Genomic DNA, 25,960 nt, shown 5'->3' with positions numbered 1-25,960 from the left:
GTAGGGGCCTGAGGGCACACACTTAATGTGTGTATTGTAATGTTTTTAAAATTGTATAACTGCCTTAATTTTGCTGGACCCCAGGAAGAGTAGCTGCTGCCTTGTCAGGAACTAATGGGGATTTATAATAAATACTAATACAAATATTATTATCCCCTCTGCAAGCCCTAGTCAGTGTGTTTCTTTCTCACCCACCCCTCACTGTTTTAGTTGCATTACGTTTTCCCCTCTCTCCTACAAGTCTTTATTGGGTTTGACATTAGTGACTGGTGACTGAGTTAGGTTTGTAAGCGTGCCACAGTTTCATGCATATGGCTCATTGCTCGAGACACTTGATATTCACTCTCTCTCTTACACACACACACACACACACACACACACACACCTACATTTGTTATTTGGCTGTGTTTTAGGTAAACCCCCTTGCTCTCCATCTGATTGCCCCTCTCCCCACAGTGGTGTTTGTGTGTGACCTGGTTTGTGTTGCCTGCTGAGCCGAGGAGCCCTGCAGCAGAAGGCCACACAGTTGGAGTGACTCACTGAAGCCTGTGGGTCCTGTCTGTCTCCTGCTCTCTCTGCCCCCCATCCTCCCTCTCTCGCTCTCTCTCGCACTCTCTCTCGCGCTCTCTCTCACGCTCTCTCACTCGCGCTCTCTCCCTCTCTGTCAAGGCGTCAGTGTAATGCGGTAGGCGAAGTCAGGCGCAGGACACCAAGCTAATCAAAAGGCGTACTTTACTCGTAGGTAAAATAATGAACAACAACCTCCACGCAGGGAGGGAACAAACCCGCACACTAACGATAACCAAAACATGAACAAACACGCACAACACACAGTGTGAGACAGAGGGTTAAATAGGGAAGACATAACTACATGATGGGAAACAGGTGTGACCAATGAAGACAAAACAAGTCGAACATAGATAGATGTATCGGTAGTAGCTAGTACTCCAGTGACGACGAACACCGAAGCCTGCCCGAGCAAGGAGGAGGGGCAGCCTCGGCTGAATCCGTGACAGTAACCCCACCTTGACCGGTGAACGCGGAGCAGGGCGAGTCGGATGACTATGGTGGAAATCCCTCAACATGGAGGGATCGAGGATCCGGACCGTACCCCTCCCACTCCACAAGATACTGCAGGCCCCCCACCCGACGCCTCGAATCCAAGATGGAACGGAACGAGTACGCCGGTGCCCCCTCAATGTCCAGTGGGGGCGGAGGAACCTCCCGTACCTCAGACTCCTGGAGTGGACCAGCTACTACCGGCCTGAGGAGAGACACATGGAACGAGGGGTTAATACGGTAATTAAGAGGAAGCTGTAACCTATAACAAACCTCGTTCAATCTCCTCAGGACTTTAAATGGCCCCACAAACCGCCGACCCAGTGTCACGCCCTGGCTCTGGGGACTCTTATATGTTGAGCCAGGGTGTTAGTTTCTATGTTTAGTGTTCAATGTTCATGTTCTAGTTCATTTGTTTCTATGTTGGCCGGGGTGGTTCCCAATCAGAGGCAGCTGTGGCTTGTTGTCTCTGATTGGGAACCATACTTAGGCAGCCTGTTTTGCACTTGTCATTTGTGGGATCTTGTTCCGGAGAGGTTTGTGTTTGTTAACCTTAGGACTTCACGTTATCGTTTTGTTATGGTTATGTAAAGTACTCATTAAAAGATGTACGCATATCACGCTGCGCCTTGGTCCACTTCTTACGACGATCGTGACACCCAGCTTCCGGCAAGGCAGGCGAAGGGGCAGGTTTCGGGTCGAGAGCCAGACCCGGCCTCACTGCGGTGGCGATCTGCGCTTGCCTTTTGTCGCCTGATGGCCCGCTGCAGGTGTACATGAGCAGCGTTCCAGGTCTCTTCCGAGCACCGAAACCAATCATCCACCGCAGGAGCCTCGATCTGGCTCTGATGCCAAGGTGCCAGGACCGGCTGATAACCTAACACACACTGGAAAGGAGTAAGGTTAGTAGAGGAGTGGCGGAGTGAGTTTTGGGCCATCTCTGCCCAGGGGATAAAACCCGACCACTCCCCCTGCCGGTCCTGGCAATAGGACCGCAGAAACCTACCCACATCCTGGTTAACTCTCTCCACCTGCCGATTACTCTCGGGGTGAAAACCTGAGGTAAGGCTAATCGAGACCCCCAGACGTTCCATGAACGCCCTCCAGACCCTTGAGGTGAACTGGGGACCCCGATCCGACACAATATCCTCAATACCCCGTAGTGCCAGAAGACGTGTGTAAACAGGGCCTCAGCAGTTTGTAGGGCTGTAGGGAGACCTGGCATAGGAATGAGATGGCAGGACTTGGAAAACCGATCCACAACGACCAGGATCGTGGTGTTCCCTTGTGAGGGGGGAAGGTCAGTCACAAAATCCACCGATAAGTGGGACCACGGCCGTTGTGGAACGGGTAGATGTTGTAATTTCCCTCTGGGCAGGTGTCTAGGTGCCTTACACTGGGCGCACACCGAGCAGGAGGAAACATAAACCCTCACGTCCTTGGCTAAAGTGGGCCACCAGTACTTCCCACTAAGACAGTGCACTGTCCGACCGATGCCAGGATGACCAGAAGAGGGTGACGTGTGAGCCCAATAGATAAATCGATCACGAACCTCGAGCGGCACGTACATCCGACCCTCTGGACACTGGGGGGGAGTGGGCTCGGTACGTAACACCCGCTCGATGTCCATGTCAACCTCCCACACTACCGGTGCCACCAGACACGACACCGGAAGTATGGGAGTGGGCTCAATGGACTTCTCCTCTGTGTCATACAGTCAGGACAGGGCGTCTGCCTTAGTGTTCTGGGAACCTGGTCTGTAAGTGGGAGTAAACACAAAACGAGTGAAGAACATGGCCCACCTTGCCTGGCGAGGGTTCAGCCTCCTCGCCGCCCGGATGTACTCCAGATTACGATGGTCAGTCAAAATGAGAAAAGGGTGTTTAGCCCCCTCAAGCCAATGCCTCCACACTTTCAGAGCTTTAACCACAGCTAACAGCTCCCGGTCCCCCACATCATAGTTGTGCTCCGCCGGACTGAGCTTCTTAGAAAAGAAAGCACAGGGGCGTAGTTTTGGTGGCGTACCCGAGCGCTGAGACAGTACAGCTCCAATCCCAGCCTCGGACGCGTCCACCTCAACCTGGAATGCCAAGGAAGGATCCGGATGAGCCAGCACCGGAGCCGAAGTAAACAGGTCCTTCAGATGACCAAAAGCCCTGTCCGCCTCAGCTGACCACTGTAGACGCACTGGTCCTCCCTTTAGCAATGAGGTAATGGGAGCCGCTACCTGACCAAAGCCCCGGATAAACCTCCTGTAGTAGTTGGCAAAACCCAAGAATCGCTGCACCTCCTTCACCGTGGTTGGAGTCGGCCAATTACGCACGGCCGAAATGCGGTCAATCTCCATCTCCACACCTGACACGGACAGGCGGTATCCTAGGAAGGAGATGGACTCTTGGAAGAACAGACATTTCTCCGCCTTCACATACAGGTCATGCTCCAACAGTCGACCAAGCACCTGACGCACCAGGGACACATGCTCGGCCCGTGTAGCGGAGTATATGAGAATGTCATCAATATACACCACTACACCCTGTCCGTGCAGGTCCCTGAAAATCTCATCAACAAAAGATTGGAAGACTGAAGGAGCATTCATCAAACCGTATGGCATGACGAGGTACTCATAGTGCCCAGAGGTGGTACTAAATGCCACTCATCTTCCTCCCGGATACGCACCAGGTTGTACACGCTCCTGAGATCCAATTTCGTGAAGAAGCGCGCCCCGTGCAATGACTCCGTTGTACTCGCAATCAGAGGTAGTGGATAGCTGTATTTTACAGTGATCTGATTAAGACCACGGTAGTCAATGCACGGGCGTAAGCCACCATCCTCTTCTTCACAAAAAATAAACTCGATGACACAGGGGAAGTGGACGGCCAAATGTATCCTTGCCTCAGAGATTCGGTGACATATGTTTCCATAGCCGCCGTCTCTTCCTGTGACAGAGTATACACGTGACTCCGGGGAAGCGCAGCGCCTACCTGGAGGTTTATCGCACAATCCCCCTGTCGATGGGGTGGTAATTGAGTCACCTCAGAAGGCGAGAGCCAAATCGGCATATTCAGGCGGAATGTGCATGGTGGGAACCTGGTTTGGACTTTCCACCGTAGTTGCCCCTATGGAAACACCTACACACCTCCCCGAGCACTGACTTGACCATCCCTTGAGAGCCCTCTGTTGCCATGAAATAGTGGGGTCATGAGAAGTTAACCAGGGAAGCCCCAACACCACTGGAAATGCAGGAGAATCAATCAGATATAGACTAATTGTCTCCTCATGCCCCTCCTGCGTCTTCATCCAGAGTGGCGCTGTGACCTCCCTAATCAGACCTGACCCTAAAGGGCGACTATCTAGGGCATGTATAGGGAAGGGCACATCAACTGGCACAATAGGAATCCCTAACCTACGGGTAAACTGACGATCAATAAAGGTCCCAGCTGCGCCTGGATCTACTAGCGCCTTATGCTGGGAATGAGAAGAAAACTTGGGAAATACAACACCTATACACATATGCGCAACAGGGAGCTCTGGGTGAGTTGGGTGCCTACTCACCTGAAACGGTCCACCAGTGCTCTGCCTACTGCCTCGACTCCTTGAAGGCCCTCCCCAGCACCGACCAGCAGTGTGTCCTCTGCGGCCACAGTTGGTGCAGGGGACGGACCCTCTACCGGTCTCCCTCATAGCAGCACCTCCGAGCTCCATAGGGGTAGAGTCGGAGGTGCTGGGGGATGGGATGGACGGCCCCTGATCCGGACGTCCGCGGGTGGCCAACAGGTTATCCAGTCGGATTGACATATCCACCAGTTGGTCCAGGTTTAGGTTGGTGTCCCTGCAGGCCAGTTCCCGACGAACGTCCTCCCTTAAGCTGCAACGGTAGTGGTCGATGAGGGCCCTCTCATTCCATCCTGCGCTGGCAGCCAGAGTCCGAAAGTCCAGTGCAAACTCCTGCGCGCTCCTCTTCCCCTGTCAGAGGTGGAATAGACGCTCACCCGCCTCTCTCCCCTCTGGTGGATGATCGAATACCGCCGTAAAGCGGCGGGTACACTCTGCATAGCTTACAGTTGCGGCGTCTATTCCCCCCCACTCGGCGTTGGCCCACTCCAGCGCTTTACCGGACAGACAGGAGATGAGGGCGGACACGCTCTCGTATCCCGAGGGAGCCGGGTGGATGGTTGCCAGGTAGAGCTCTACCTGGAGCAGAAAACCCTGACACCCGGCAGCTGTACCGTCATATGCCCTCGGAAGCGAGAGCCGAATCCCACTGGACCCAGATGGTGAAGAGGTGGACAGCGGTGTTGGTAGTGGTGTAATTGGAGGAGGTATAGGGATACATCCTCTCTCCCATCGCTCCATGGTATTAACCACTCGTTCCATCGCGGTGCCGAGAGCCTGGATCATGGCCGCTTGTTGTTGGACGCGTTCCTCCATTGATCCGGCTGGCATTGCTGTACCTGCTGACTCCATGTTAAGGTGCGTGTTTCTGTCAAGGCGTCAGTGTAATGCGGTAGGCGAAGTCAGGCGCAGGACACAGAGCTAATCAAAAGGCGTACTTTACTCGTAGGTAAAATAATGAACAACAACCTCCACGCAGGGAGGGAACAAATCCGCACACTAACGGCAACCAAAACATGAACAAACACGCACAACACACAGTGTGAGACAGAGGGTTAAATAGGGAAGACATAACTACATGATGGGAAACAGGTGTGACCAATGAAGACAAATCAAGTCGAACATACAGTGGGGAGAACAAGTATTTGATACACTGCCGATTTTGCAGGTTTTCCTACTTACAAAGCATGTAGAGGTCTGTAATTTTTATCATAAGTATACTTCAACTGTGAGAGACGGAATCTAAAACAAAACTCCAGAAAATCACATTGTATGATTTTTAAGTAATTCATTTGCATTTTATTGCATGACATAAGTATTTGATCACCTACCAACCAGTAAGAATTCCGGCTCTCACAGACCTGTTATTTTTTCTTTAAGAAGCCCTCCTGTTCTCCACTCATTGCCTGTATTAACTGCATCTGTTTGAACTCGTTACCTGTATAAAAGACACCTGTCCACACACTCAATCAAACAGACTCCAACCTCTCCACAATGGCCAAGACCAGAGAGCTGTGTAAGGACATCAGGGATAAAATTGTAGACCTGCACAAGGCTAGGATGGGCTACAGGACAATAGGCAAGCAGCTTGGTGAGAAGGCAACAACTGTTGGCGCAATTGTTAGAAAATGGAAGAAGTTCAAGATGACGGTCAATCACCCTTGGTCTGGGGCTCCATGCAAGATCTCACCTCGTGGGGCATCAATGATCATGAGGAAGGTGAGGGATCAGCCCAGAACTACACGGCAGGACCTGGTCAATGACCTGAAGAGAGCTGGGACAACAGTCTCAAAGAAAACCATTAGGAACACACTACGCCGTCATGGATTAAAATCCTGCAGCGCACGCAATGTCCCCCTGCTCAAGCCAGCGCATGTCCAGGCCCGTCTGAAGTTTGCCAATGACCATCTGGATGATCCAGAGGAGGAATGGGAGAAGGTCATGTGGTCTGATGAGACAAAAATAGAGCTTTTTGGTCTAAACTCCACTCGCCGTGTTTGGAGGACACCATCCCAACCGTGAAGCATGGAGGTGGAAACATCATTCTTTGGGGATGCTTTTCTGCAAAGGGGACAGGACGACTGCACCGTATTGAGGGGAGGATGGATGGGGCCATGTATCGCGAGATCTTGGCCAACAACCTCCTTCCCTCAGTAAGAGCATTGAAGATGGGTCGTGGCTGGGTCTTCCAGCATGACAACGACCCGAAACACACAGCCAGGGCAACTAAGGAGTGGCTCCATAAGAAGCATCTCAAGGTCCTGGAGTGGCCTAGCCAGTCTCCAGACCTGAACCCAATAGAAAATCTTTGGAGGGAGCTGAAAGTCCGTATTGCCCAGCGACAGCCCCGAAACCTGAAGGATCTGTATGGAGGAGTGGACCAAAATCCCTGCTGCAGTGTGTGCAAACCTGGTCAAGACCTACAAGACCTACAGGAAACGTATGATCTCTGTAATTGCAAACAAAGGTTTCTGTACCAAATATTAATTTCTGCTTTTCTGATATATCAAATACTTATGTCATGCAATAAAATGCAAATTAATTACTTAAAAATCATACAATGTGATTTTCTGGATTTTTGTTTTAGATTCCGTCTCTCACAGTTGACGTGTACCTATGATAAAAAATTACAGACCTCTACATGCTTTGTTAGTAGGAAAACCTGCAAAATCGGCAGTGTACCAAATACTTGTTCTCCCCACTGTAGATACATGGATCGGTAGTAGCTAGTACTCAGGTGACTACGAACGCCGAAGCCTGCCCGAGCAAGGAGGAGGGGCAGCCTCGGCTGAATCCGTGACACTCTCTCTCTCTCTCTCTCTCTCTCTCTCTCTCTCTCTCTCTCTCTCTCTCTCTCTCTCTCTCTCTCTCTCTCTCTCTCTCTCTCTCTCTCTCTCTCTCTCTCTCTCATGTTTACATCAGTGGAGGCTCCTCAGAGGAGGAAGGGGAGGACCATCCTCCTTAGTGAATTTCATAAAAATAGTGAAGCATTAAAACAATTATAATTTTTAGATAAAAGTATACTAAATTAGGGCTGTCCCCTACAAAAAATCATAATCTTGGTCGACCGAGAGTCGTCGGTTCTTTTTGACATTTTAAAACGTGTATTTTTCCATATAGACACATCCTATGTGTTTTAATCAAATCAACCATATGCACTGAGCTTGTCTGATGCTTTAAGCGCACTGTTTGACACACAAAGGGAGGGAGTCCGACCGTAATTGATTTGATTGTGCCGGACCGGGCTCAGACTTGCTGTGTTAAAAAAATTACAGCGAGTGACTGTGTGACTAGCACCCGTTGTCTCTCTCTCTCTTCCCTGCTGCAGTGACCACCACAGAACATCAACAGTGTGTATCGCGCTGTCCGTGTTGCTGAAGCTGCAACATAATTACAGCCATTTCTGACTGAAAAGTTCTGTTACCAAAATCCCTCATTTGTTTAGGAAAAACATTCCCTATTCCCTCAACCCTTGCTCTCTTTATGTGACACATGTATGCATCTCATGCACGTGACCAATAGGGCCTGACCTATAGCACATCGTAATCACATCAATAAATTGGTTAGAACAAACTCTGAACACCGTAACACGTGACAGCAAAATGGATGCAGAGGACGTGACAAATAAACTCGAAACTCTAACTTTTTCTGACCGTTTGGAACAATGTAAACAACACTAAATAAACCATAAGCATACCAGAGAGTCTGTAATGTTTAATTTTAAATTTTTTGTAAAGCCTTTATTACAGCAAAGACTAAAAACAGTCGCATTAATTCGTGAATGCAGTTTCCGAAATGGAACAGTTTATTTATTGTTTACGGTAATTATTCAAGGGTCGCTTTATTTTATTTTAAAACAAAATTTCAAATCATGAATGACTATGCTGTGTGATGACATGAACGAATGAATGATTGATTGATACAGTAGCCTATATAACTATTGAAATATAGGCCTAAGTAAGTTACGGTATTAAGACTAAACAGCATGCGCTCTTAAGCCTACAGCTCGATGGGGGTTATACAAGGCTGATATACTAAGCCTACTAATGATAATGACATTACTTATTATTATATTGATCATAATAGTAATACTATGAAAAAGGAGGATTATTATTATTATTATTATTATTATTATTATAAATACGTTTTTTTCCGGACAATTTGGAAGTGTTAAACAACACCAAATAAATTAGAAATATGTGGTTGCGTGAGGCTTTCTGCTCACGGAATCAGTAGGCTATTAAACAAACTCTCAAACAGGCAACAGAAGCAGGATCTCTCTTATTTCCTTAGATATGGATGTTTTATAAAGCCAGACACATTTAACAGTTAGGATATTGATTATAGACCTCATTAATTTGGATTTCCTCTCACCTCACTTTTCTTAGACAATTAAGGCGAAGGCTGTGTTCTCGTCTCCTAACTCCGATGCTGCCTCCGCCGCATTGTTCTCAACACCAATATGCTGGTTAACTTTGCTATTATGCACATAGCAACATGGTCTAGGAAAAGGTGCCAATTCAACAGCGCACTGACGTGTTTCAGAACCGCGGAAAGCGACCGTTATCCAACGCGGGAGAAAGAGCATTTGTTGTAAAATAATCATATTTTTATTAGTTTTGCACCATTGTTCTTACATAATATAACCATATACAATTTCAGTAGCACATGTCTTAGAGTGATGGACTGTGCCATCGCCACAGCCTCCACACACAATGGATTTTTTTTTTTTGCTTCTGCACGGCTAAAGAAATCTTGGTCGACCAACAGTTCGTTGCAGATAAGCCATGCATAGCCAATGTGATTTATAGGATATTTATTTTTATCAGGATATTTTCTACCTGCAGGCTGCAATGTTTTAATTTGTTGGCTATATGTAGGCTATTTTTACATAGTTGGCAATAGAAGTTACTTTTTTAGGTTGATCATTTTCATTTAGATTTGGATAGAATTTTGATTAACCACATGACAATGATTTTGAGATATGAAGACGTAAATGAAATTAAACTGTTCCACGAAAATGTGCATATGAAAACCATAACTGGCACACAGATCGGTAGAAATTGTAAAATAATTTGGCATTCCACATGAGAAAGGTTACTAACTCCTGGTGTAGCCTATTACCGGCAACTTCAGGAGAGTAACGGCAGAATCTGCGAAAGCCAGCAGGAGCGGGAGGAGGATGGTCAGGTTACGTTTTTTTTCTTTCTTCTGGTTATCTTGATCTCTGGCTCCCTCTTGAGTCATTTGTCTTATTTAATCAAACAGTGCGCTTAAAGCATCAGACAAGCTCAATGCATATAGTTGATTTTATTAAAACACATAGGGTGTCTATATATGGAAAAATACACTTTTGACAAATTTCGACCAGACTACTTTCGGTCAACCAAGTTTTTTTTATTCGGGGACAGCCCTAGGTTCTGTTTGTGTTTGTGAACAGAGCCCCAGGACCAGCTTGCTTAGGGGACTCTTCTCTAGGTTAATATCTCTGTATGTGATGGCTTTGTTATGAAAGGTTTGGGAATCGCTTCCTTTAGGTGGTTGTAGAATTTTAACGGCTGTTTTCTGGATTCTGCTTTCCATCAATTTGTATCTCTCGCTCTCACTGTTGCTCTCCCTCTATCCAGCTCCCTCTTTCTCTCTGCCTCCCCCTCTCTCTCTCCTGCTATCATCCCTCCCTCCCTCCCTACCGCTATCCCCCCTCCCTCCCTCGATCCCTCCCTCCCTCCCTCCATCCCCCATGGATGTCAGGGAAAATACAGTCGTATGAAAAAGTTTGTGCACCCCTGACAATTTCCATGATTTCCATTTATAAATAATTGGGTGTTTTGGATCAGCAATTTCATTTTGATCTATCAAATAACTGATGGACACAGTAATATTTCAGTAGTGAAATTAGGTTTATTGGATTAACAGAAAATGTGCAATATGCATCAAAACGAAATTAGACAGGTGCATAAATTTGGGCACCCCAACAGAAAAATCACATCAATATTTAGTAGTGCCTCCTTTTGCTAAAATAACAGCCTCTAGACCAGGGTTCTTCAATCCTGGTCCTGGAGGGCCGAAACACTTCTGTTTTTTATTTCTACCTGGTAGTTAATTGCACTCACCTGGTTTTCCCAGGTCTGAATTAGCCCCTGATTAGAAGGAGAGGATGAAAAACAGAGGTGTTTCGGCCCTCCAGGACCAGGATTGAAGAACCCTGCTCTAGACGCTTCCTATAGCCTCTAATGAGTGTCTGGATTCTGGATGAAGGTATTTTGGACCATTCCTCCTTACAAAACATCTCCACTTCAGTAAGGTTTGATGGTTGCCGAGCATGGACAGCCCGCTTCAAATCATCCCACAGATTCGCAATGATATTCAGGTCTGGGGACTGGGATGGCCATTCCAGAACATTGTACTTGTTCCTCTGCATAAATGCCCGGGTAGATTTTGAGCAGTGTTTTGGGTCGTCGTCTTGTTGAAATATCCAGCCCCGGCGTAACTTCAACTTTGTGACTGATTCTTCAACATTATTCCCAAGAATCTGCTGATATTGAGTGGAATCCATGCGACCCTCAACTTTAACAAGATTCCCAGTACCGGCACTGGCCACACAGCCCCACAGCATGATGGAACCCCCACCAAATTTACTGTGGGTAGCAAGTGTTTTTCTTGGTACGCTGTGTTCTTTTGCCGCCATGCATAATGCCCCCTGTTATGACCAAATAACTCAATCTTTGTTTCATCAGTCCACAGCACCTTATTCCAAAATGAAGCTGGCTTGTCCAAATGTGCATTTGCATACCTCAAGTGACTGTTTGTGGCGTGTGTGCAGAAAAGGCTTCTTCCGCATGACTCTCCCGTACAGCTTCTCCTTGTGCAAAGTGCGCTGAATTGTTGAACGATGCACAGTGACACCATCTGCAGCAAGATGATGTTGGAGGTGGTCTGTGGGCTGTTTTTGACCATTCTCACCATCCTTCGCCTTTGCCTCTCCGATATTTTACTTGGCGTGCCACTTCTGGCCTTAACAAGAACTGTGCCTGTGGTCTTCCATTTCCTCACTATGTTCCTCACAGTGGACACTGACAGCTTACATCTCTGCGATAGCTTTTTGTAGCCTTCCCCTAAACCATAATGTTGAACAATCTTTGTTTTCAGGTCATTTGAGAGTTGTTTTGAGGCCCCCATGTTGCCACTCTTCAGAGGAGAGTCAAAGAGAACAACAACTTGCAATTGGCCACCTTAAATACCTTTTCTCATGATTGGATGCACTATGTCTATGAAGTTCAAGGCTTAATGAGCTCACCAAACCAGTTGTGTGTTCCAATGAATCAGTGCTAAGTAGTTACAGGTATTCAAATCAACAGAATGACAAGGGTGCCCACATTTTTGCATGGCCTATTTTTCACATCTGATTTAATTTCATACAACTTAATATTGCTACACTAAAAATCTTTGTCTGGACAATACCCCAGTACTCAGCTTTTATTAGTGTCACGATCGTTGAGTACAGGATTGGACCAAGGTGCAGCGTGGAATGCATACATGTTTATTTAATAAAGTAAACACACGACAAAACAACAAAAGCAACGTAACGTGAAGCTCACAATGGCTACACACACACAAGCCAAACAAGAGTCAAGATCCCACAACTAAGGTAGGCAAAATGGCTGCCAAAGTATGATCCCCAATCAGAGACAACGATCGACAGCTGCCTCTGATTGGGAACCACACCCGGCCAACATAGAAATACAACATCTAGATCTACACATAGAATGAACACATAGAAATTCACACCCTGACCAAACCAACGAGAAACAACAGGCATTTGTGTCCCAAATGGCACCCTATTTCTTATAGTGCACTACTTTTCAACAAGGTCCATAGGGCACTGTGTAGGGAATAGGGTGCTGTTTGGGATGTAGTCTCTGTAAGTGCACTGATTTAGCAGTTGGTTTATAGAGGATAAAAGGTTGGGTGAGGTGGCCTGTTATGGGTTGAAGATAACTAGACCAGGAAGTCACCCCATTCCAACATTAACGCTCATCATAAACCAAAAGCATGTTGTGATTGGTAACTGATGCTTATGTGTAGGCTGGGAGAGTTCCAATGGGAGATGCATCATATCACATCTCATTATTTGAAGACAAACACCCTCAGGTAGCTACAATTGCATTATTATAACAAAGAACATAGTAGCTACTAAAGCCCTTGTTGTGTGTGGTGCTTGGCACTTGCAGTTAGATCATTTTTGTTATGTGGGCTTGTTTCCACTTTAGCAGCACAGTAAAGTTAATGTGGCTGTTTTTAGCATCTTTCCATAGGGCATCCATAACCGTGTGACGTTCCCTTCCCTGTCAAGGACTCTTCTGAGTGGGGACAAGTCCCCACAAGGCTCCTTTTAGGGAGAGTTTGGAGAGAGAACAGTATAGTACATTGCTGTAGGCAAATTTGTTTCCTTAGCATATGCGCTCATCTCCAAGGAGACAGCGGCTCGCTAGCGCGCTACTCTAGCTCTGTGGTGGGCAGGGAAGGGCAGAAGGAAGGAGCAGGCTGTTTTTAGAGCTGCCTGTCTGGGCCGTGTGGAGAACTACTTTGGGGAGCGATTAAGTAGTGGTGGTGTACATATGGCTCCGTACGGCCCTGGCTGTGCCCTTGGAGAAGAGTAGCTTGTCATACCCAAATGCTTCAGTGAGATCTTCCAGAGTTAGCCTGGTAAAATATATGTTATGATAGTAGCTCCTCTGGTTTTGGGAATTGCTATAGCTACACGGTATGTGGATCACGACCGCTGGGGCTTGGCAATTAGCATAGCAGAAGATTTCCCCCTTGCAATGGATTGCACTGAATGTAGGCCTTACTGACAGACAAATGACCCAATAAGGTGTAGTACAATCCCAGCTAACAGAACATTCCTGTGACGTTCCCTAAAGGATATTTTTTCTTTTTACTAATAACGTTGCCACAATGTTCTGAGAACCAACATTTGATAGCTGGGATATCTGTGCCTGTCTGACAACCTGTGATCTGTTCTTTCTGGGGCAATTTTATGCTAACATTTGTAAATGTCAAACTGAGAGTGGTGGGGTTAAATGCTGTGAAGAGAGATTGTGGTGAAATGTTAGATGTTTTTTTGAAAGACGTGAAACAGCTGAGCTCTTATGTCCCATTTGACCAGTGGCGGTCGGTGCCGTTTATGACGAGGGAGGACAATTCTTTTTTTTAATGAGCATGGCCTTATTTCTATTACAGCATATTGGATGATTTGTCATTCATATTCCATTCACCAAGCTCAATGTAACATCGATAGGTTTAGGCTACTACATACATGATACTCACATTTTCCCTATACCCATCATGAGGTTGCTACAACCTAGCCTATGAATGAAAGTTTACAACGTAGGAGCACAGGTCTAGAGAAACATTTGAGTAATCAAGATGACAGACAGTGACACATTCAATACTGCCTTTGCACACTCTTGCCTGCGTTTAGCTGATATAGGCTGTAATCATTAGTCCAACAGTTGCAAACAAGAGTTTCTATTAGACAAATTGAGGTATGTTTAGCCCCGTTTGGTTCCATTTGCTTCCGTTTAAGAAAAGTTTTTCAACAGAATCGGTGGAATGAATACACCCCTGATCACACGCAAAAACAGTTCACTTTCATAGCAGCCACATAAAAACAACATGATCACTTTTCTCATTTAATAATTCCTTCTCGGATCTATGCGATCTCCTCCTCATATTTTCCTTTTGCTTGTGGACTTCAGTGCACGGCGCTTGTAACGCCAAGGTAGTGGGTTCGATCCCCGGGACCACCCATACACAAAATGTATGCACGCATGACTGTAAGTCGCTTTGGATAAAAGCGTCTGCTAAATGGCATATTATATTATTATATTATATATTATATTATATTATATTATTATATTATATTATATTATACAACACATCAGCTGTCTGTGACCAAGCTAAAAAAACTTTCCAAACCAAACCTTTCCATCATAACCATTGACCGTTACACACAGCCTACATCATTTTCACCATATTAGCTAACATCATAGTCAACATAGCTACTTGAACTAGCGCGTTAGTAAAGCCGCTACAATCACGCAGTACAGTGTACAGTCAGCAAGCAGTTTAGCAGTTACACCGGCAGACCCCGGTGGCAATAAATTAATAAAACCAAAAGCTTACCTTGACTTGGAAGAGTTCCAGTGTTGGATAGCCAGCTAGCTAACATAGCATCCCTCTCGTTTGAGCCGGGTGTTTGAGTAGGCTAAACCAGCTAGCTGCATTCGCTAGTTAAGTAAGTAAAAGTGAGAAAGAAAATACAACAAAATATAGCTAGCTCTCGCTCTCTCTCTTGCTTCTTCATTTTTGAAGAAATGAATTTGTTAAAAACTGTTCAACTATTGTCTTTTTTTCTGAGTCAACTACTCACCGCATTTTATGCACTGCGGTGCTAGCCAGCTGTAGCTTATGCTTTCAGTACTAGATCCATTCTCTGATCCTTTGATTGGGTGGACAACATGTCAGTTCATGCTGCAAGAGCTCTGATAGGTTGGAGGACGTCCTCCGGAAGTTGTCATAATTACTCTGTAAGTCTATGGAAGGGGGTGAGAACCATGAGTCTCCTTGGTTTTGTATTGAAGTCAATGTACCCAGAGGAGGACGGAAACTAGCTGTCCTCTGGCTACACCATGTCGCTACCCTACACAGTGCTGTTGAGGCCACTGTAGACCTTCATTGCAAAATAGTGTCTTTTAATCAGTTATTTGGTGACGTGATTATATTTAGTATAGTTTTATCTCAAAAGGATAACTCATGTTTTACACTTTTAATTTGTATGAAATTCACTGAGGAGAATAGTCCTCCCCTTCTTCCGAGGAGCCTCCACTGCTCTAGACCTATCCTACACCTCTCTTTCTCTCTCTCTCTATCCCCCTCTCTCTCTTTGTAACCTTGTTGACGTACCACTCTCCTCCTCTCTCTTCCTCCATCTCTCTCTTTTCTCTCTCTCTCTGTCGCTCTCTCTCTCTCTCTCTCTCTGTCCTCCATCACTCTCTCCATCTCTCTACTCTCTCTGGTCTCTGTGTCCTTGACAGCTCCAGCTGTAGTAATACCGGAAGGGCCTGGTTTATTCATTCAGAGAACCACAGTGGATCACGGCAGTTTGATCCAGTCATAACCTTAACAACCCCTTTTGTCCAGACCAGCGCTCTGCCTTCCCGGATATGTATAGACATATACTCAGAGGGCCACATCAGTTAGCTTTGAATCTGAACCCAGGTAAAGATCTGCTAGAAAACAGACTTATTAACCCAGGTCTGGTCATAGAGTTTACTGACACTGCCCAACTAACATGTCAGTCCCAACACTTAGTTCATTGAGGCTGTAATGTTAAGATCCTGTCAGGGTTTGGCTCATTCTACCAACACCATGAGCGTTGTGCCTGGAGTCTATTGCATCAATGAGGCAAGAGGGCAGGCAGAGGTGGAAGTGAGAGCTTGGCTATGTCCCAAATGGCAGCCTTTTCCCTATATAGGGCACTGGACCCTTGTCAAAAGTTGCGCACTGCATAGGGAATAGGGTGACATTTGGGACGTAGCCCTTGTGGTGGTGGGTAATCGTCATGGCTCCCTCTGCTCAGAGCTCTGACTGACTTTTCCTTTCTAACAATAACGATCGTTTCCTCAGCTAAAACCACAGCATTGGTTGGACTGAGACGACTGGTATTTACAGTAAATGAGCTTTTCAGGAGAGGACACACATTTTTGATCGTAGTGACATGAATGGAATTTTGGTCATTGTGTTAGGAATTAGTTCTCTGGTGATGTGGCCATATTTGAAGTGGTTTGAATACCTTACGTCACTCTTCCGTTTATCTAGTTCTCCTTGAAAAGTTTTGGTTTCATGCTCTGTGTTTTATCCAGGACTATGACTAGACCATGTTGACCCCACATCAGGGTAACGTTCAGTAGGCAAACGTTGTGGAATGTTGCAGATAGAAATGTCATGAATAAAGCTGTCATGATTCCTTATTCTACATGTCAGAGGCATGTTTGTTCTATATACTATATGTCTATATCTGAACATTTCCCACCGTTGTGCCATTCTGAATGTGGCCCAGTACATGTAGTTGTAAAGTATAGCTGTGAGTGTGACACATTGTTTTTCAGGTTGAGGTAACTTCCTGTGAGCAAGGCCTTCAGTCTCCTTCCACTTCTCTAATTCGTTTGTCTTATCTTTGAATTTTGGCGCTTTGTTACCCGTCTGTGTCGCCACAGACTTGTTTCCTCTTCCCTAGACAAACGCCTACTTCCTCCTTCTGTTAACCTCTCTCTAATTCTTGCTTTTGCTCTTTCTCTGTGCCCAAGGCGAGGCACTGTGATGTTTAGTTTGAAACCCTTGATTCTGTGACTGTTGGACCCATAAGGATTTTTCTTGTATTTATGGCTAGCTAGTGTTAGTGTAATTTTTTTTTAGTTTTGTTGTTGTGGATTTGAAAGAAGACGTGTTGGAGGGAGGACCAGCAAGTTGAACTCACTAGCTGCTTGTCGTCAATGTTTCCGGGTGAGTCCTCTCTCTTCTCTTCTTGTTGTGTACTCACTGCTCAGGCTGGAGAGGGATGCATTGGGCCGAAGGGTGTGGCCCTCATTTTAGGGCTCTCTGCCCTCCTCACCCTCTGTGCCCACTAACCCCTTGGGCATAGACCCGGTTCAGACCATAGAATTAGAATAACTATACATCACAATACCAGGTCCGCCATTCTGAGTTAACCCATTAGTTTAATAATAATATATGCCATTTAGCATAATCTTTTATACAAATAAATTTTACACTAATGGGGGGGTCCCAGGAATCGAAATCCACTATCCTGGCGTTGCAAGCGCCATGCTCTACCAACTGAGAGGTTCTACTCATTCTACATCTATGGTTCAGACATAAGGGTTAAGAGATGAGATGGTGAATGAGAATAGTCTGGTTAGCCCTGACAGGTCAGCTATTGCAGGGTTTCCCAACCCTCTCCTCGGGCCCCCTCAGACGTTTCACATTTTGGTTTTAACCCTAAACTGGCACACCTGATTTAATTAGTCAAAGGCTTCAAATCAAATCAAATCAAATTTTATTGGCCACATGCGCCGAATACAACAGGTGCAGACATTACAGTGAAATGATTACTTACAGCCCTTAACCAACAGTGCATTTATTTTAATAAAAAAGTAGAATAAAACAAAAAAGTGTTGAGAAAAAAAGAGCAGAAGTAAAATAAAATAACAGTAGGGAGGCTATATATATACAGGGGGGGTACCGGTGCAGAGTCAATGTGCGGGGCCACCGGCTAGTTGAGGTAGTTGAAGTAATATGTACATGTGGGTAGAGTTAAAGTGACTATGCATAAATAATTAACAGAGTAGCAGCAGCGTAAAAAGATGGGGTGGGGGGGGGGCAGTGCAAATAGTCAGTGTAGCCATGATTAGCTGTTCAGGAGTCTTATGGCTTGGGGGTAGAAGCTGTTGAGAAGTCTTTTGGACCTAGACTTGGCACTCCGGTACCGCTTGCCGTGCGGTAGCAGAGAGAACAGTCTATGACTAGGGTGGCTGGAGTCTTTGACATTTTTGTGGGCCTTCCTCTGACACCGCCTGGTATAGAGGTCCTGGATGGCAGGAAGCTTTTGCCATACCAGGCGGTGATGCAACCAGTCAGGATGCTCTCGATGGTGCAGCTGTATACTTTTTTGAGGATCTGAGGACCCATGCCAAATCTTTTCAGTCTCCTGAGGGGGAATAGGCTTTGTCGTGCCCTCTTCACGACTGTCTTGGTGTGTTTGGACCATGATAGTTTGTTGGTGATATGGACACCAAGGAACTTGAAGCTCTCAACCTGTTCCACTACAGCCCCGTCGATGAGAATGGGGGCGTGCTCAGTCCTCTTTTTTTTCCTGTAGTCCACAATCATCTCCTTTGTCTTGGTTACGTTGAGGGAGAGGTTGTTATCCTGGCACCACACGGCCAGGTCTCTGACCTCCTCCCTATAGGCTGTCTCATCGTTGTCGGTGATCAGGCCTACCACTGTTGTGTCGTCGGCAAACTTAATGATGGTGTTGGAGTTGTGCCTGGCCATGCAGTCATGGGTGAACAGGGAGTACAGGAGGGGACTGAGCACGCACCCCTGAGGGGCCCCCGTGTTGAGGATCAGCGTGGCAGTGTTGTTACCTACCCTTACCACCTGGGGGCGGCCCGTCAGGAAGTCCAGGATCCAGTTGCAGAGGGAGGTGTTTAGTCCCAGGATCCTTAGCTTAGTGATGAGCTTTGAGGGCACTGTGGTGTTGAATGCTGAGCTGTAGTCAATGAATAGCATTCTCACGTAGGTGTTGCTCTTGTCCAGGTGGGAAAGGGCAGTGTGGAGTGCAATAGAGATTGCATTATCTGTGGATCTGTTGGGGCGGTATGCAAATTGGAGTGGGTCTAGGGTTTCTGGGATAATGGTGTTGATGTGAGCCATGACCAGCCTTTCAAAGCACTTCATGGCTACAGACGTCAGTGCTACGGGTCGGTAGTCATTTAGGCAGGTTATCTTAGAGTCCTTGGGCACGGGGACTATGGTGGTCTGCTTGAAACATGTTGGTATTACAGACTCAGTCAGGGACATGTTGAAAATGTCAGTGAAGACACTTGCCAGTTGGTCAGCACATGCTCGGAGTACACGTCCTGGTAATCCGTCTGGCCCTGCGGCCTTGTGAATGTTGACCTGCTTAAAAGTCTTACTCACATCGGCTACGGAGAGCGTGATCACATAGTCATCCGGAACAGCTGGTGCTCTCATGCATGCTTCAGTGTTGCTTGCCTCGAAGCGAGCATAGAAGTGGTTTAGCTCGTCTGGAAGTCTTGTGTCACTGGGCAGCTCGCGGCTGTGCTTCCCTTTGTAGTCTGTAATAGTTTTCAAGCCCTGCCACATCTGACGAGCGTCAGAGCCGGTGTAGTACGATTCGATCTTAGTCCTGTATTGACTCTTTGCCTGTTTGATGGTTCGTCGGAGGGCATAGCGGGATTTCTTATAAGCGTCCGGGTTAGAGTCCCGCTCCTTGAAAGCGGCAGCTCTACCCTTTAGCTCAGTGCGGATGTTTCCTGTAATCCATGGCTTCTGGTTGGTGTATGTACGTACGGTCACTGTGGGGACGACATCATCGATGCACTTATTGATGAAGCCAGTGACTGATGTGGTGTACTCCTCAATGCTATCTGAAGAATCCCGGAACATGTTCCAGTCTGTGCTAGCAAAACAGTCCTGTAGCTTAGCATCTGCGTCATCTGACCACTTTTTTATTAACCGAGTCACTGGTGCTTCCTGCTTTAGTTTTTGCTTATAAGCAGGAATCAGGAGGATAGAGTTATGGTCAGATTTGCCAAATGGAGGGCGAGGGAGAGCTTTGTATGCGTCTCTGTGTGTGGATAAAGGTGGTCTAGAGTTTTTTTTCCCTCTGGTTGCACATTTCACATGCTGGTAGAAATTAGGTAGAACTTGATGATTAGTTGACTAATTGAATCAGGTGTGTCAGTTTAGGCCAAATTAGTTTCCAATCGTTTAGTTCTGAATAGAACCATTATTCTTTTAGTTCCGTTCCACTGTTTCCGACCAGCAAAGGGAAGTTCTGAACCGGTTCGAACCCAAAAAAAGTCACGGTTTATATTGTTCTTTTCCGTTCCTTTTTAAACCTCTGAAATCGATTACTTTTTACTTCACCAATGGATAGAGCAGCTTGCTATGGAGCGGGCAAGCTATGTACATGCATTGGACAGACAAGTGTAGTGTAGGGTGCGACATGCGACTGGAATTTTGCGGGTAAGGAGAATGCTGGGCATGAAGTGCTGGGCATGTTGTTGTTATGACATGCATTATCTGAATTAGACCCACAGAATTATACCTGCGGAGGAGCGGCTTCTATGAAGGAACTTTGAAAGTCTTTGAACTTCAGAGAGTTGGCTTAACTAACATTGGACCAGAGCTAGCCCTTGACCATGACTCTCAGTTCCATTACGTTACACATAATGCCGCCTAGAGTTTGAGATCTAGACCAGAGCTAGCTAACGAGCTTGTGTGTGCAGAGCGGCGCCAGAATTAAAATTAAAATATGTAGTTTTGTAATTCATAATTTCAATGTGAAACGTGATGACTATAGTATCCTTAACTAGCATTGAAAAAGTTAATCCATTGTTCTCTAATTAAAAATCTCTCTCTCCCTAATTTCTGAATCACGTTTGTAACGTCTGTAGCTACAGTAGACTATGCTTAGAGGGGGAGGGGCAGGTAGCCTAAACACACACAGGTAAAGATTTTCGGTAAAATATATTTCTTTTTTTAGTCTTTCTTTTTTTTTTTATTGCAAAGAAAAAGCCATATCTCCGACTGGCCAATAAAAATAAAATATTAAGATGGGCAAAATAACACAGACACTGGACTTTTTCTTTGCAACTCTGCCTAGAAGGTCAGCATCCCGGAGTTGCCTCTACACTGTTGACGTTGATACTGGTGTTTTGCGGGTACTATATAATGAAGCTGCCAGTTGAGGACCTGTGAGGCATCTGTTTCTCAAACTAGACACTCTAATCTATTTGTCCTCTTGCTCAGTTGTGCACCGGGGCCTCACAGTCCTCTTTCTATTCTGATTAGAGCCATTTTGCGCTGTTCTGTGAAGGGAGTAGTACACAGTGTTGTACGAGATCTTCAGTTTATTGGCAATTTCTTGCATGGAATAGCCTTAATTTCTCAGAACAAGAATAGACTGACGAGTTTCAGAAGAAAGTTATTTGTTTCTGGCCATTTTGAGCCTGTAATCGAACCCACAATTGCTGATGCTCCAGATACTCAACTAGTCTCAAGAAGGCCAGTTTTATTGCTTCTTTAATCAGCACAACAGTTTTCAGCTGTGCTAACATAATTGCAAAATGTTTTTTTAATGATTAGCCTTTTAAATGATAAACTTGGATTAGCAAACAAAACGTGCCATTGGAACACAGGACTGATGGTTGCTGATAATGGGCCTCTGTACGCCTATGTAGATATTCCATTAAAAATCAGCCGTTTCCAGCTACAATAGCCATTTACAACATTAACAATGTCTACACTGTATTTCTGATCAATTTGATGTTATTTTAATGGACAAAAAATTTGCTTTTCTTTCGAAAACAAGGACATTTCTAAGTGACCCAAAACTTTTGAACGGTAATGTATATCCTGTCCTCTATCAACACTTTTTAATCATTTGGTGCCAGCCACACTGCTTCTTGACACAAGGCCCGCTTAACCCAGAAGCCAGCCGCACCAATGTGTCGGATTAAAAACCATACACCTGGCGACCGTGTCAGCATGCACTGCGCCCGGCCCGCCACAGCAGTCGCTAGTGCACGATGGGACAAGAACATCCCTGCCGGCCAAACCCTCCCCTAACCTGGATGACGCTTGGCCAATTGTGTGCTGCCCCATGGGTCTCCCGGTCACAGCCGGCTGCGACAGAGCCTGGATCTCTAGTGGCACAGCTAGCACTGCGATGCAGTTCCTTAGACCGCTGCGCCACTCGGGAGGCCTCATTCTGGTTTTCTGTTATGTTCCCTGAATGGGTTCCCACCCCTGGTTTAGGGTTAAAACGAAAATGTGAAATGTCTGATGGGTTCAAGGAGAGGGTTCCTGAGCTATTGGATTGTTATTCTCAATCGTCACTGAGGTTTGAATTGTGAACAAACTGAGTAAAACAGCACACAGTTGCAATTCAAGAAATGTCTGAGAAATTGTTGTCAATAAGCAAAACATTAAATAAAATAATTGTCTGTGCTGCTCATTAGATAGAGATGTGGTGGTTATAGTTGTTTAGTCATACCTCTGTTTGGATTGATGCAGACGTTATGTATGACTCTGTTAGTGGCGTTTTGGCGAACCCTTTTAGTTTCACTGATTGTGTTCACTGTTTATTACAGTTTGCAGGGATATTCAAATCTAAGCCTTGAGGTCCACATTACTGCTGTTTTTCTCTCCTACCTGATAATTAATTATCCCACCTGGTGTCCCAGGTCTAAAGCAGTCCTTGATTACTGGGGAAGAATACAAATCAACAGTGGATCTGGCTTCGAGGTCCAGATTAGAATTTAGAGTCTTACCCTTTTAGATCTAAACCCTGCATCACTCCCCTCACTTACACATCTACAAAACTACCAGTAGTATAGTCTACAAGATGTTTTAGTGTTTTAGCAACATGAGTTTAGAGAATTGCTGTCCCCTCAGCAGGCATGTCGTGTATTTCGGCGGAGTGACTCCAGTGCTGTTAATTGCTGTGAGAGTTGTTGTCAGCCCTCTGGCACAGACGTCTGACAGGATATCCTGCTTGCTGCACCAGAAACAAGGGCATGTTTGTGAAAAAAGCGGCCTGCTGAGAAGGAGACAGTTAGTAGTACTACTGTAGTAGCCTGCTGAGACAGAGACAGTCAGTAGTACTATAGTAGCCTGCTGAGACAGAGACAGTCAGTAGTAGTAGTAGTAGTAGTAGTAGTAGTAGTACTATAGTAGCCTGCTGAGACAGAGACAGTCAGTAGTAGTACTGTAGTAGCCTGCTGAGACAGAGACAGTCAGTAGTAGTAGTAGTACTATAGTAGCCTGCTGAGACAGACAGTTAGTAGTAGTAGTAGTAGTAGTAGTAGTAGTAGTAGTACTGTAGTAGCCTGCTGAGACAGATACAGTCAGTAGTAGTAGTAGTAGTAGTACTAAAGTAGCCTGCTGAGACAGATACAGTCAGTAGTAGTAGTACTATAGTAGCCTGCTGAGACAGAGACAGTTAGTAGTAGTAGTAGTAGTAGTAGTACTGTAGTAGCCTGCTGAGACAGTCAGTAGTAGTAGTAGTACTATAGTAGCCTGCTGAGACAGAGACAGTCAGTAGTAGTACTGTAGTAGCCTGCTGAGACAGTCAGTAGTAGTAGGAGTACTATAGTAGCATGCTGAGACAGAGTCAGTCAGTAGTAGTACTGTAGTAGCCTGCTGAGACAGAGACAGTCAGTAGTAGTAGTAGTAGTACTGTAGTAGGCTGCTGAGACAGAGACAGTTAGTTAGTAGTAGTAGTAGTACTGTAGTAGCCTGCTGAGACAGAGACAGTCAGTAGTAGTACTGTAGTAGCCTGCTGAGACAGAGACAGTCAGTAGTAGTAGTAGTAGTACTGTAGTAGGCTGCTGAGACAGAGACAGTTAGTTAGTAGTAGTAGTACTGTAGTAGTCTGCTGAGACAGTCAGTAGTAGTAGTAGTAGTAGGAGTACTGTAGTAGCCTGCTGAGACAGAGACAGTCAGTAGTAGTACTGTAGTAGCCTGCTGAGACAGAGACAGTCAGTAGTAGTAGTAGTAGTAATAGTAGTACTATAGTAGCCTGCTGAGACAGTCAGTAGTAGTAGTAGTAGTACTATAGTAGCCTGCTGAGACAGAGACAGTCAGTAGTAGTACTGTAGTAGCCTGCTGAGACAGAGACAGTCAGTAGTAGTACTGTAGTAGCCTGCTGAGACAGAGACAGTCAGTAGTAGTAGTAGTAGTAGTAGTAGTAGTATAGTAGCCTTCTGAGACAGACAGTCAGTAGTAGTAGTAGTACTATAGTAGCCTGCTGAGACAGAGACAGTCAGTAGTAGTAGTAGTAGTAGTACTATAGTAGCCTGCTGAGACAGACAGTTAGTAGTAGTAGTAGTAGTAGTAGTACTGTAGTAGCCTGCTGAGACAGTCAGTAGTAGTACTATAGTAACCTGCTGAGACAGAGACAGTCAGTAGTAGTAGTAGTAGTAGTAGTAGTACTCTAGTAGCCTGCTGAGACAGATACAGTCAGTAGTAGTAGTAGTAGTAGTACTATAGTAGCCTGCTGAGACAGATACAGTCAGTAGTAGTAGTAGTATAGTAGCCTGCTGAGACAGAGACAGTTAGTAGTAGTAGTAGTAGTAGTAGTAGTACTGTAGTAGCCTGCTGAGACAGTCAGTAGTAGTAGTAGTACTATAGTAGCCTGCTGAGACAGAGACAGTCAGTAGTAGTACTGTAGTAGCCTGCTGAGACAGAGACAGTCAGTAGTAGTAGTAGTAGTACTATAGTAGCCTTCTGAGACGGAGACAGTCAGTAGTAGTACTGTAGTAGCCTGCTGAGACAGAGACAGTCAGTAGTAGTAGTAGTACTGTAGTAGCCTGCTGAGACAGTCAGTAGTAGTAGGAGTACTATAGTAGCATGCTGAGACAGTCAGTAGTAGTAGTAGTACTATAGTAGCCTTCTGAGACAGAGACAGTCAGTAGTAGTACTGTAGTAGCCTGCTGAGACAGAGACAGTCAGTAGTAGCCTGCTGAGACAGAGACAGTCAGTAGTAGTAGTAGTACTGTAGTAGCCTGCTGAGACAGTCAGTAGTAGTAGGAGTACTATAGTAGCATGCTGAGACAGTCAGTAGTAGTAGTAGTACTATAGTAGCCTTCTGAGACAGAGACAGTCAGTAGTAGTACTGTAGTAGCCTGCTGAGACAGAGACAGTCAGTAGTAGTAGTAGTAGTAGTACTGTAGTAGGCTGCTGAGACAGAGACAGTTAGTTAGTAGTAGTAGTAGTAGTACTGTAGTAGTCTGCTGAGACAGTCAGTAGTAGTAGTAGTAGTAGTAGTAGTAGTAGTAGTAGTAGTGTAGTAGCCTGCTGAGACAGAGACAGTCAGTAGTAGTAGTACTGTAGCAGCCTGCTGAGACAGAGACAGTTAGTTAGTAGTAGTAGTAGTAGTAGTAGTAGTACTGTAGTAGTCTGCTGAGACAGTCAGTAGTAGTAGTAGTAGTACTGTAGTAGCCTGCTGAGATAGAGACAGTCAGTAGTAGTAGTAGTACTATAGTAGCCTGCTGAGAGAGTCAGTAGTAGTACTATAGTAGCCTGCTGAGACAGAGACAGTTAGTAGTAGTAGTAGTAGTGTAGTAGCCTGCTGAGACAGAGACAGTCAGTAGTAGTAGTACTATAGGAGCCTGCTGAGACAGTCAGTAGTAGTAGTAGTAGTAGTAGTACTATAGTAGCCTGCTGAGACAGTCAGTAGTAGTAGTAGTAGTAGTAGTAGTAGTAGTAGTAGTACTGTAGTAGCCTGCTGAGACAGAGACAGTCAGTAGTAGTAGTAGTAGTAGTAGTAGTACTGTAGTAGCCTGCTGAGACAGAGACAGTCAGTAGTAGTAGTACTATAGTAGCCTGCTGAGACAGTCAGTAGTAGTACTATAGTAGCCTGCTGAGACAGAGACAGTTAGTAGTAGTAGTAGTAGTAGTAGTGTAGTAGCCT

General features: G+C 45.6%; 1 protein-coding gene across 5 annotated transcripts in view; it reads left to right on the top strand.

The window, feature by feature from the left end:
• The window catches only part of elmo1 (engulfment and cell motility 1 (ced-12 homolog, C. elegans)), a 191,106-nt gene that overhangs the window by 37,853 nt on the left and 127,293 nt on the right, over positions 1-25,960 (top strand). Inside the window, exon 1 of one of the 5 annotated variants that reach the window (XM_041883494.2) lies at positions 17,009-17,238. The exons of the other annotated variants lie outside the window; for them this stretch is intronic. The gene's annotated coding sequence lies outside the window, so the exon portion shown is untranslated. Of the gene's footprint in view, positions 1-17,008; positions 17,239-25,960 lie in introns of those variants that run through there. 5 annotated transcript variants of the gene reach the window in all.

The sequence above is a fragment of the Coregonus clupeaformis genome, chromosome 8 (genome assembly GCF_020615455.1).
Source record: "Coregonus clupeaformis isolate EN_2021a chromosome 8, ASM2061545v1, whole genome shotgun sequence".
Lineage (NCBI taxonomy): Eukaryota > Metazoa > Chordata > Actinopteri > Salmoniformes > Salmonidae > Coregonus > Coregonus clupeaformis.
The sequence above is the reverse complement of the archived record's forward strand: the minus strand, read 5'-3'. Positions and strand labels throughout refer to the sequence as shown.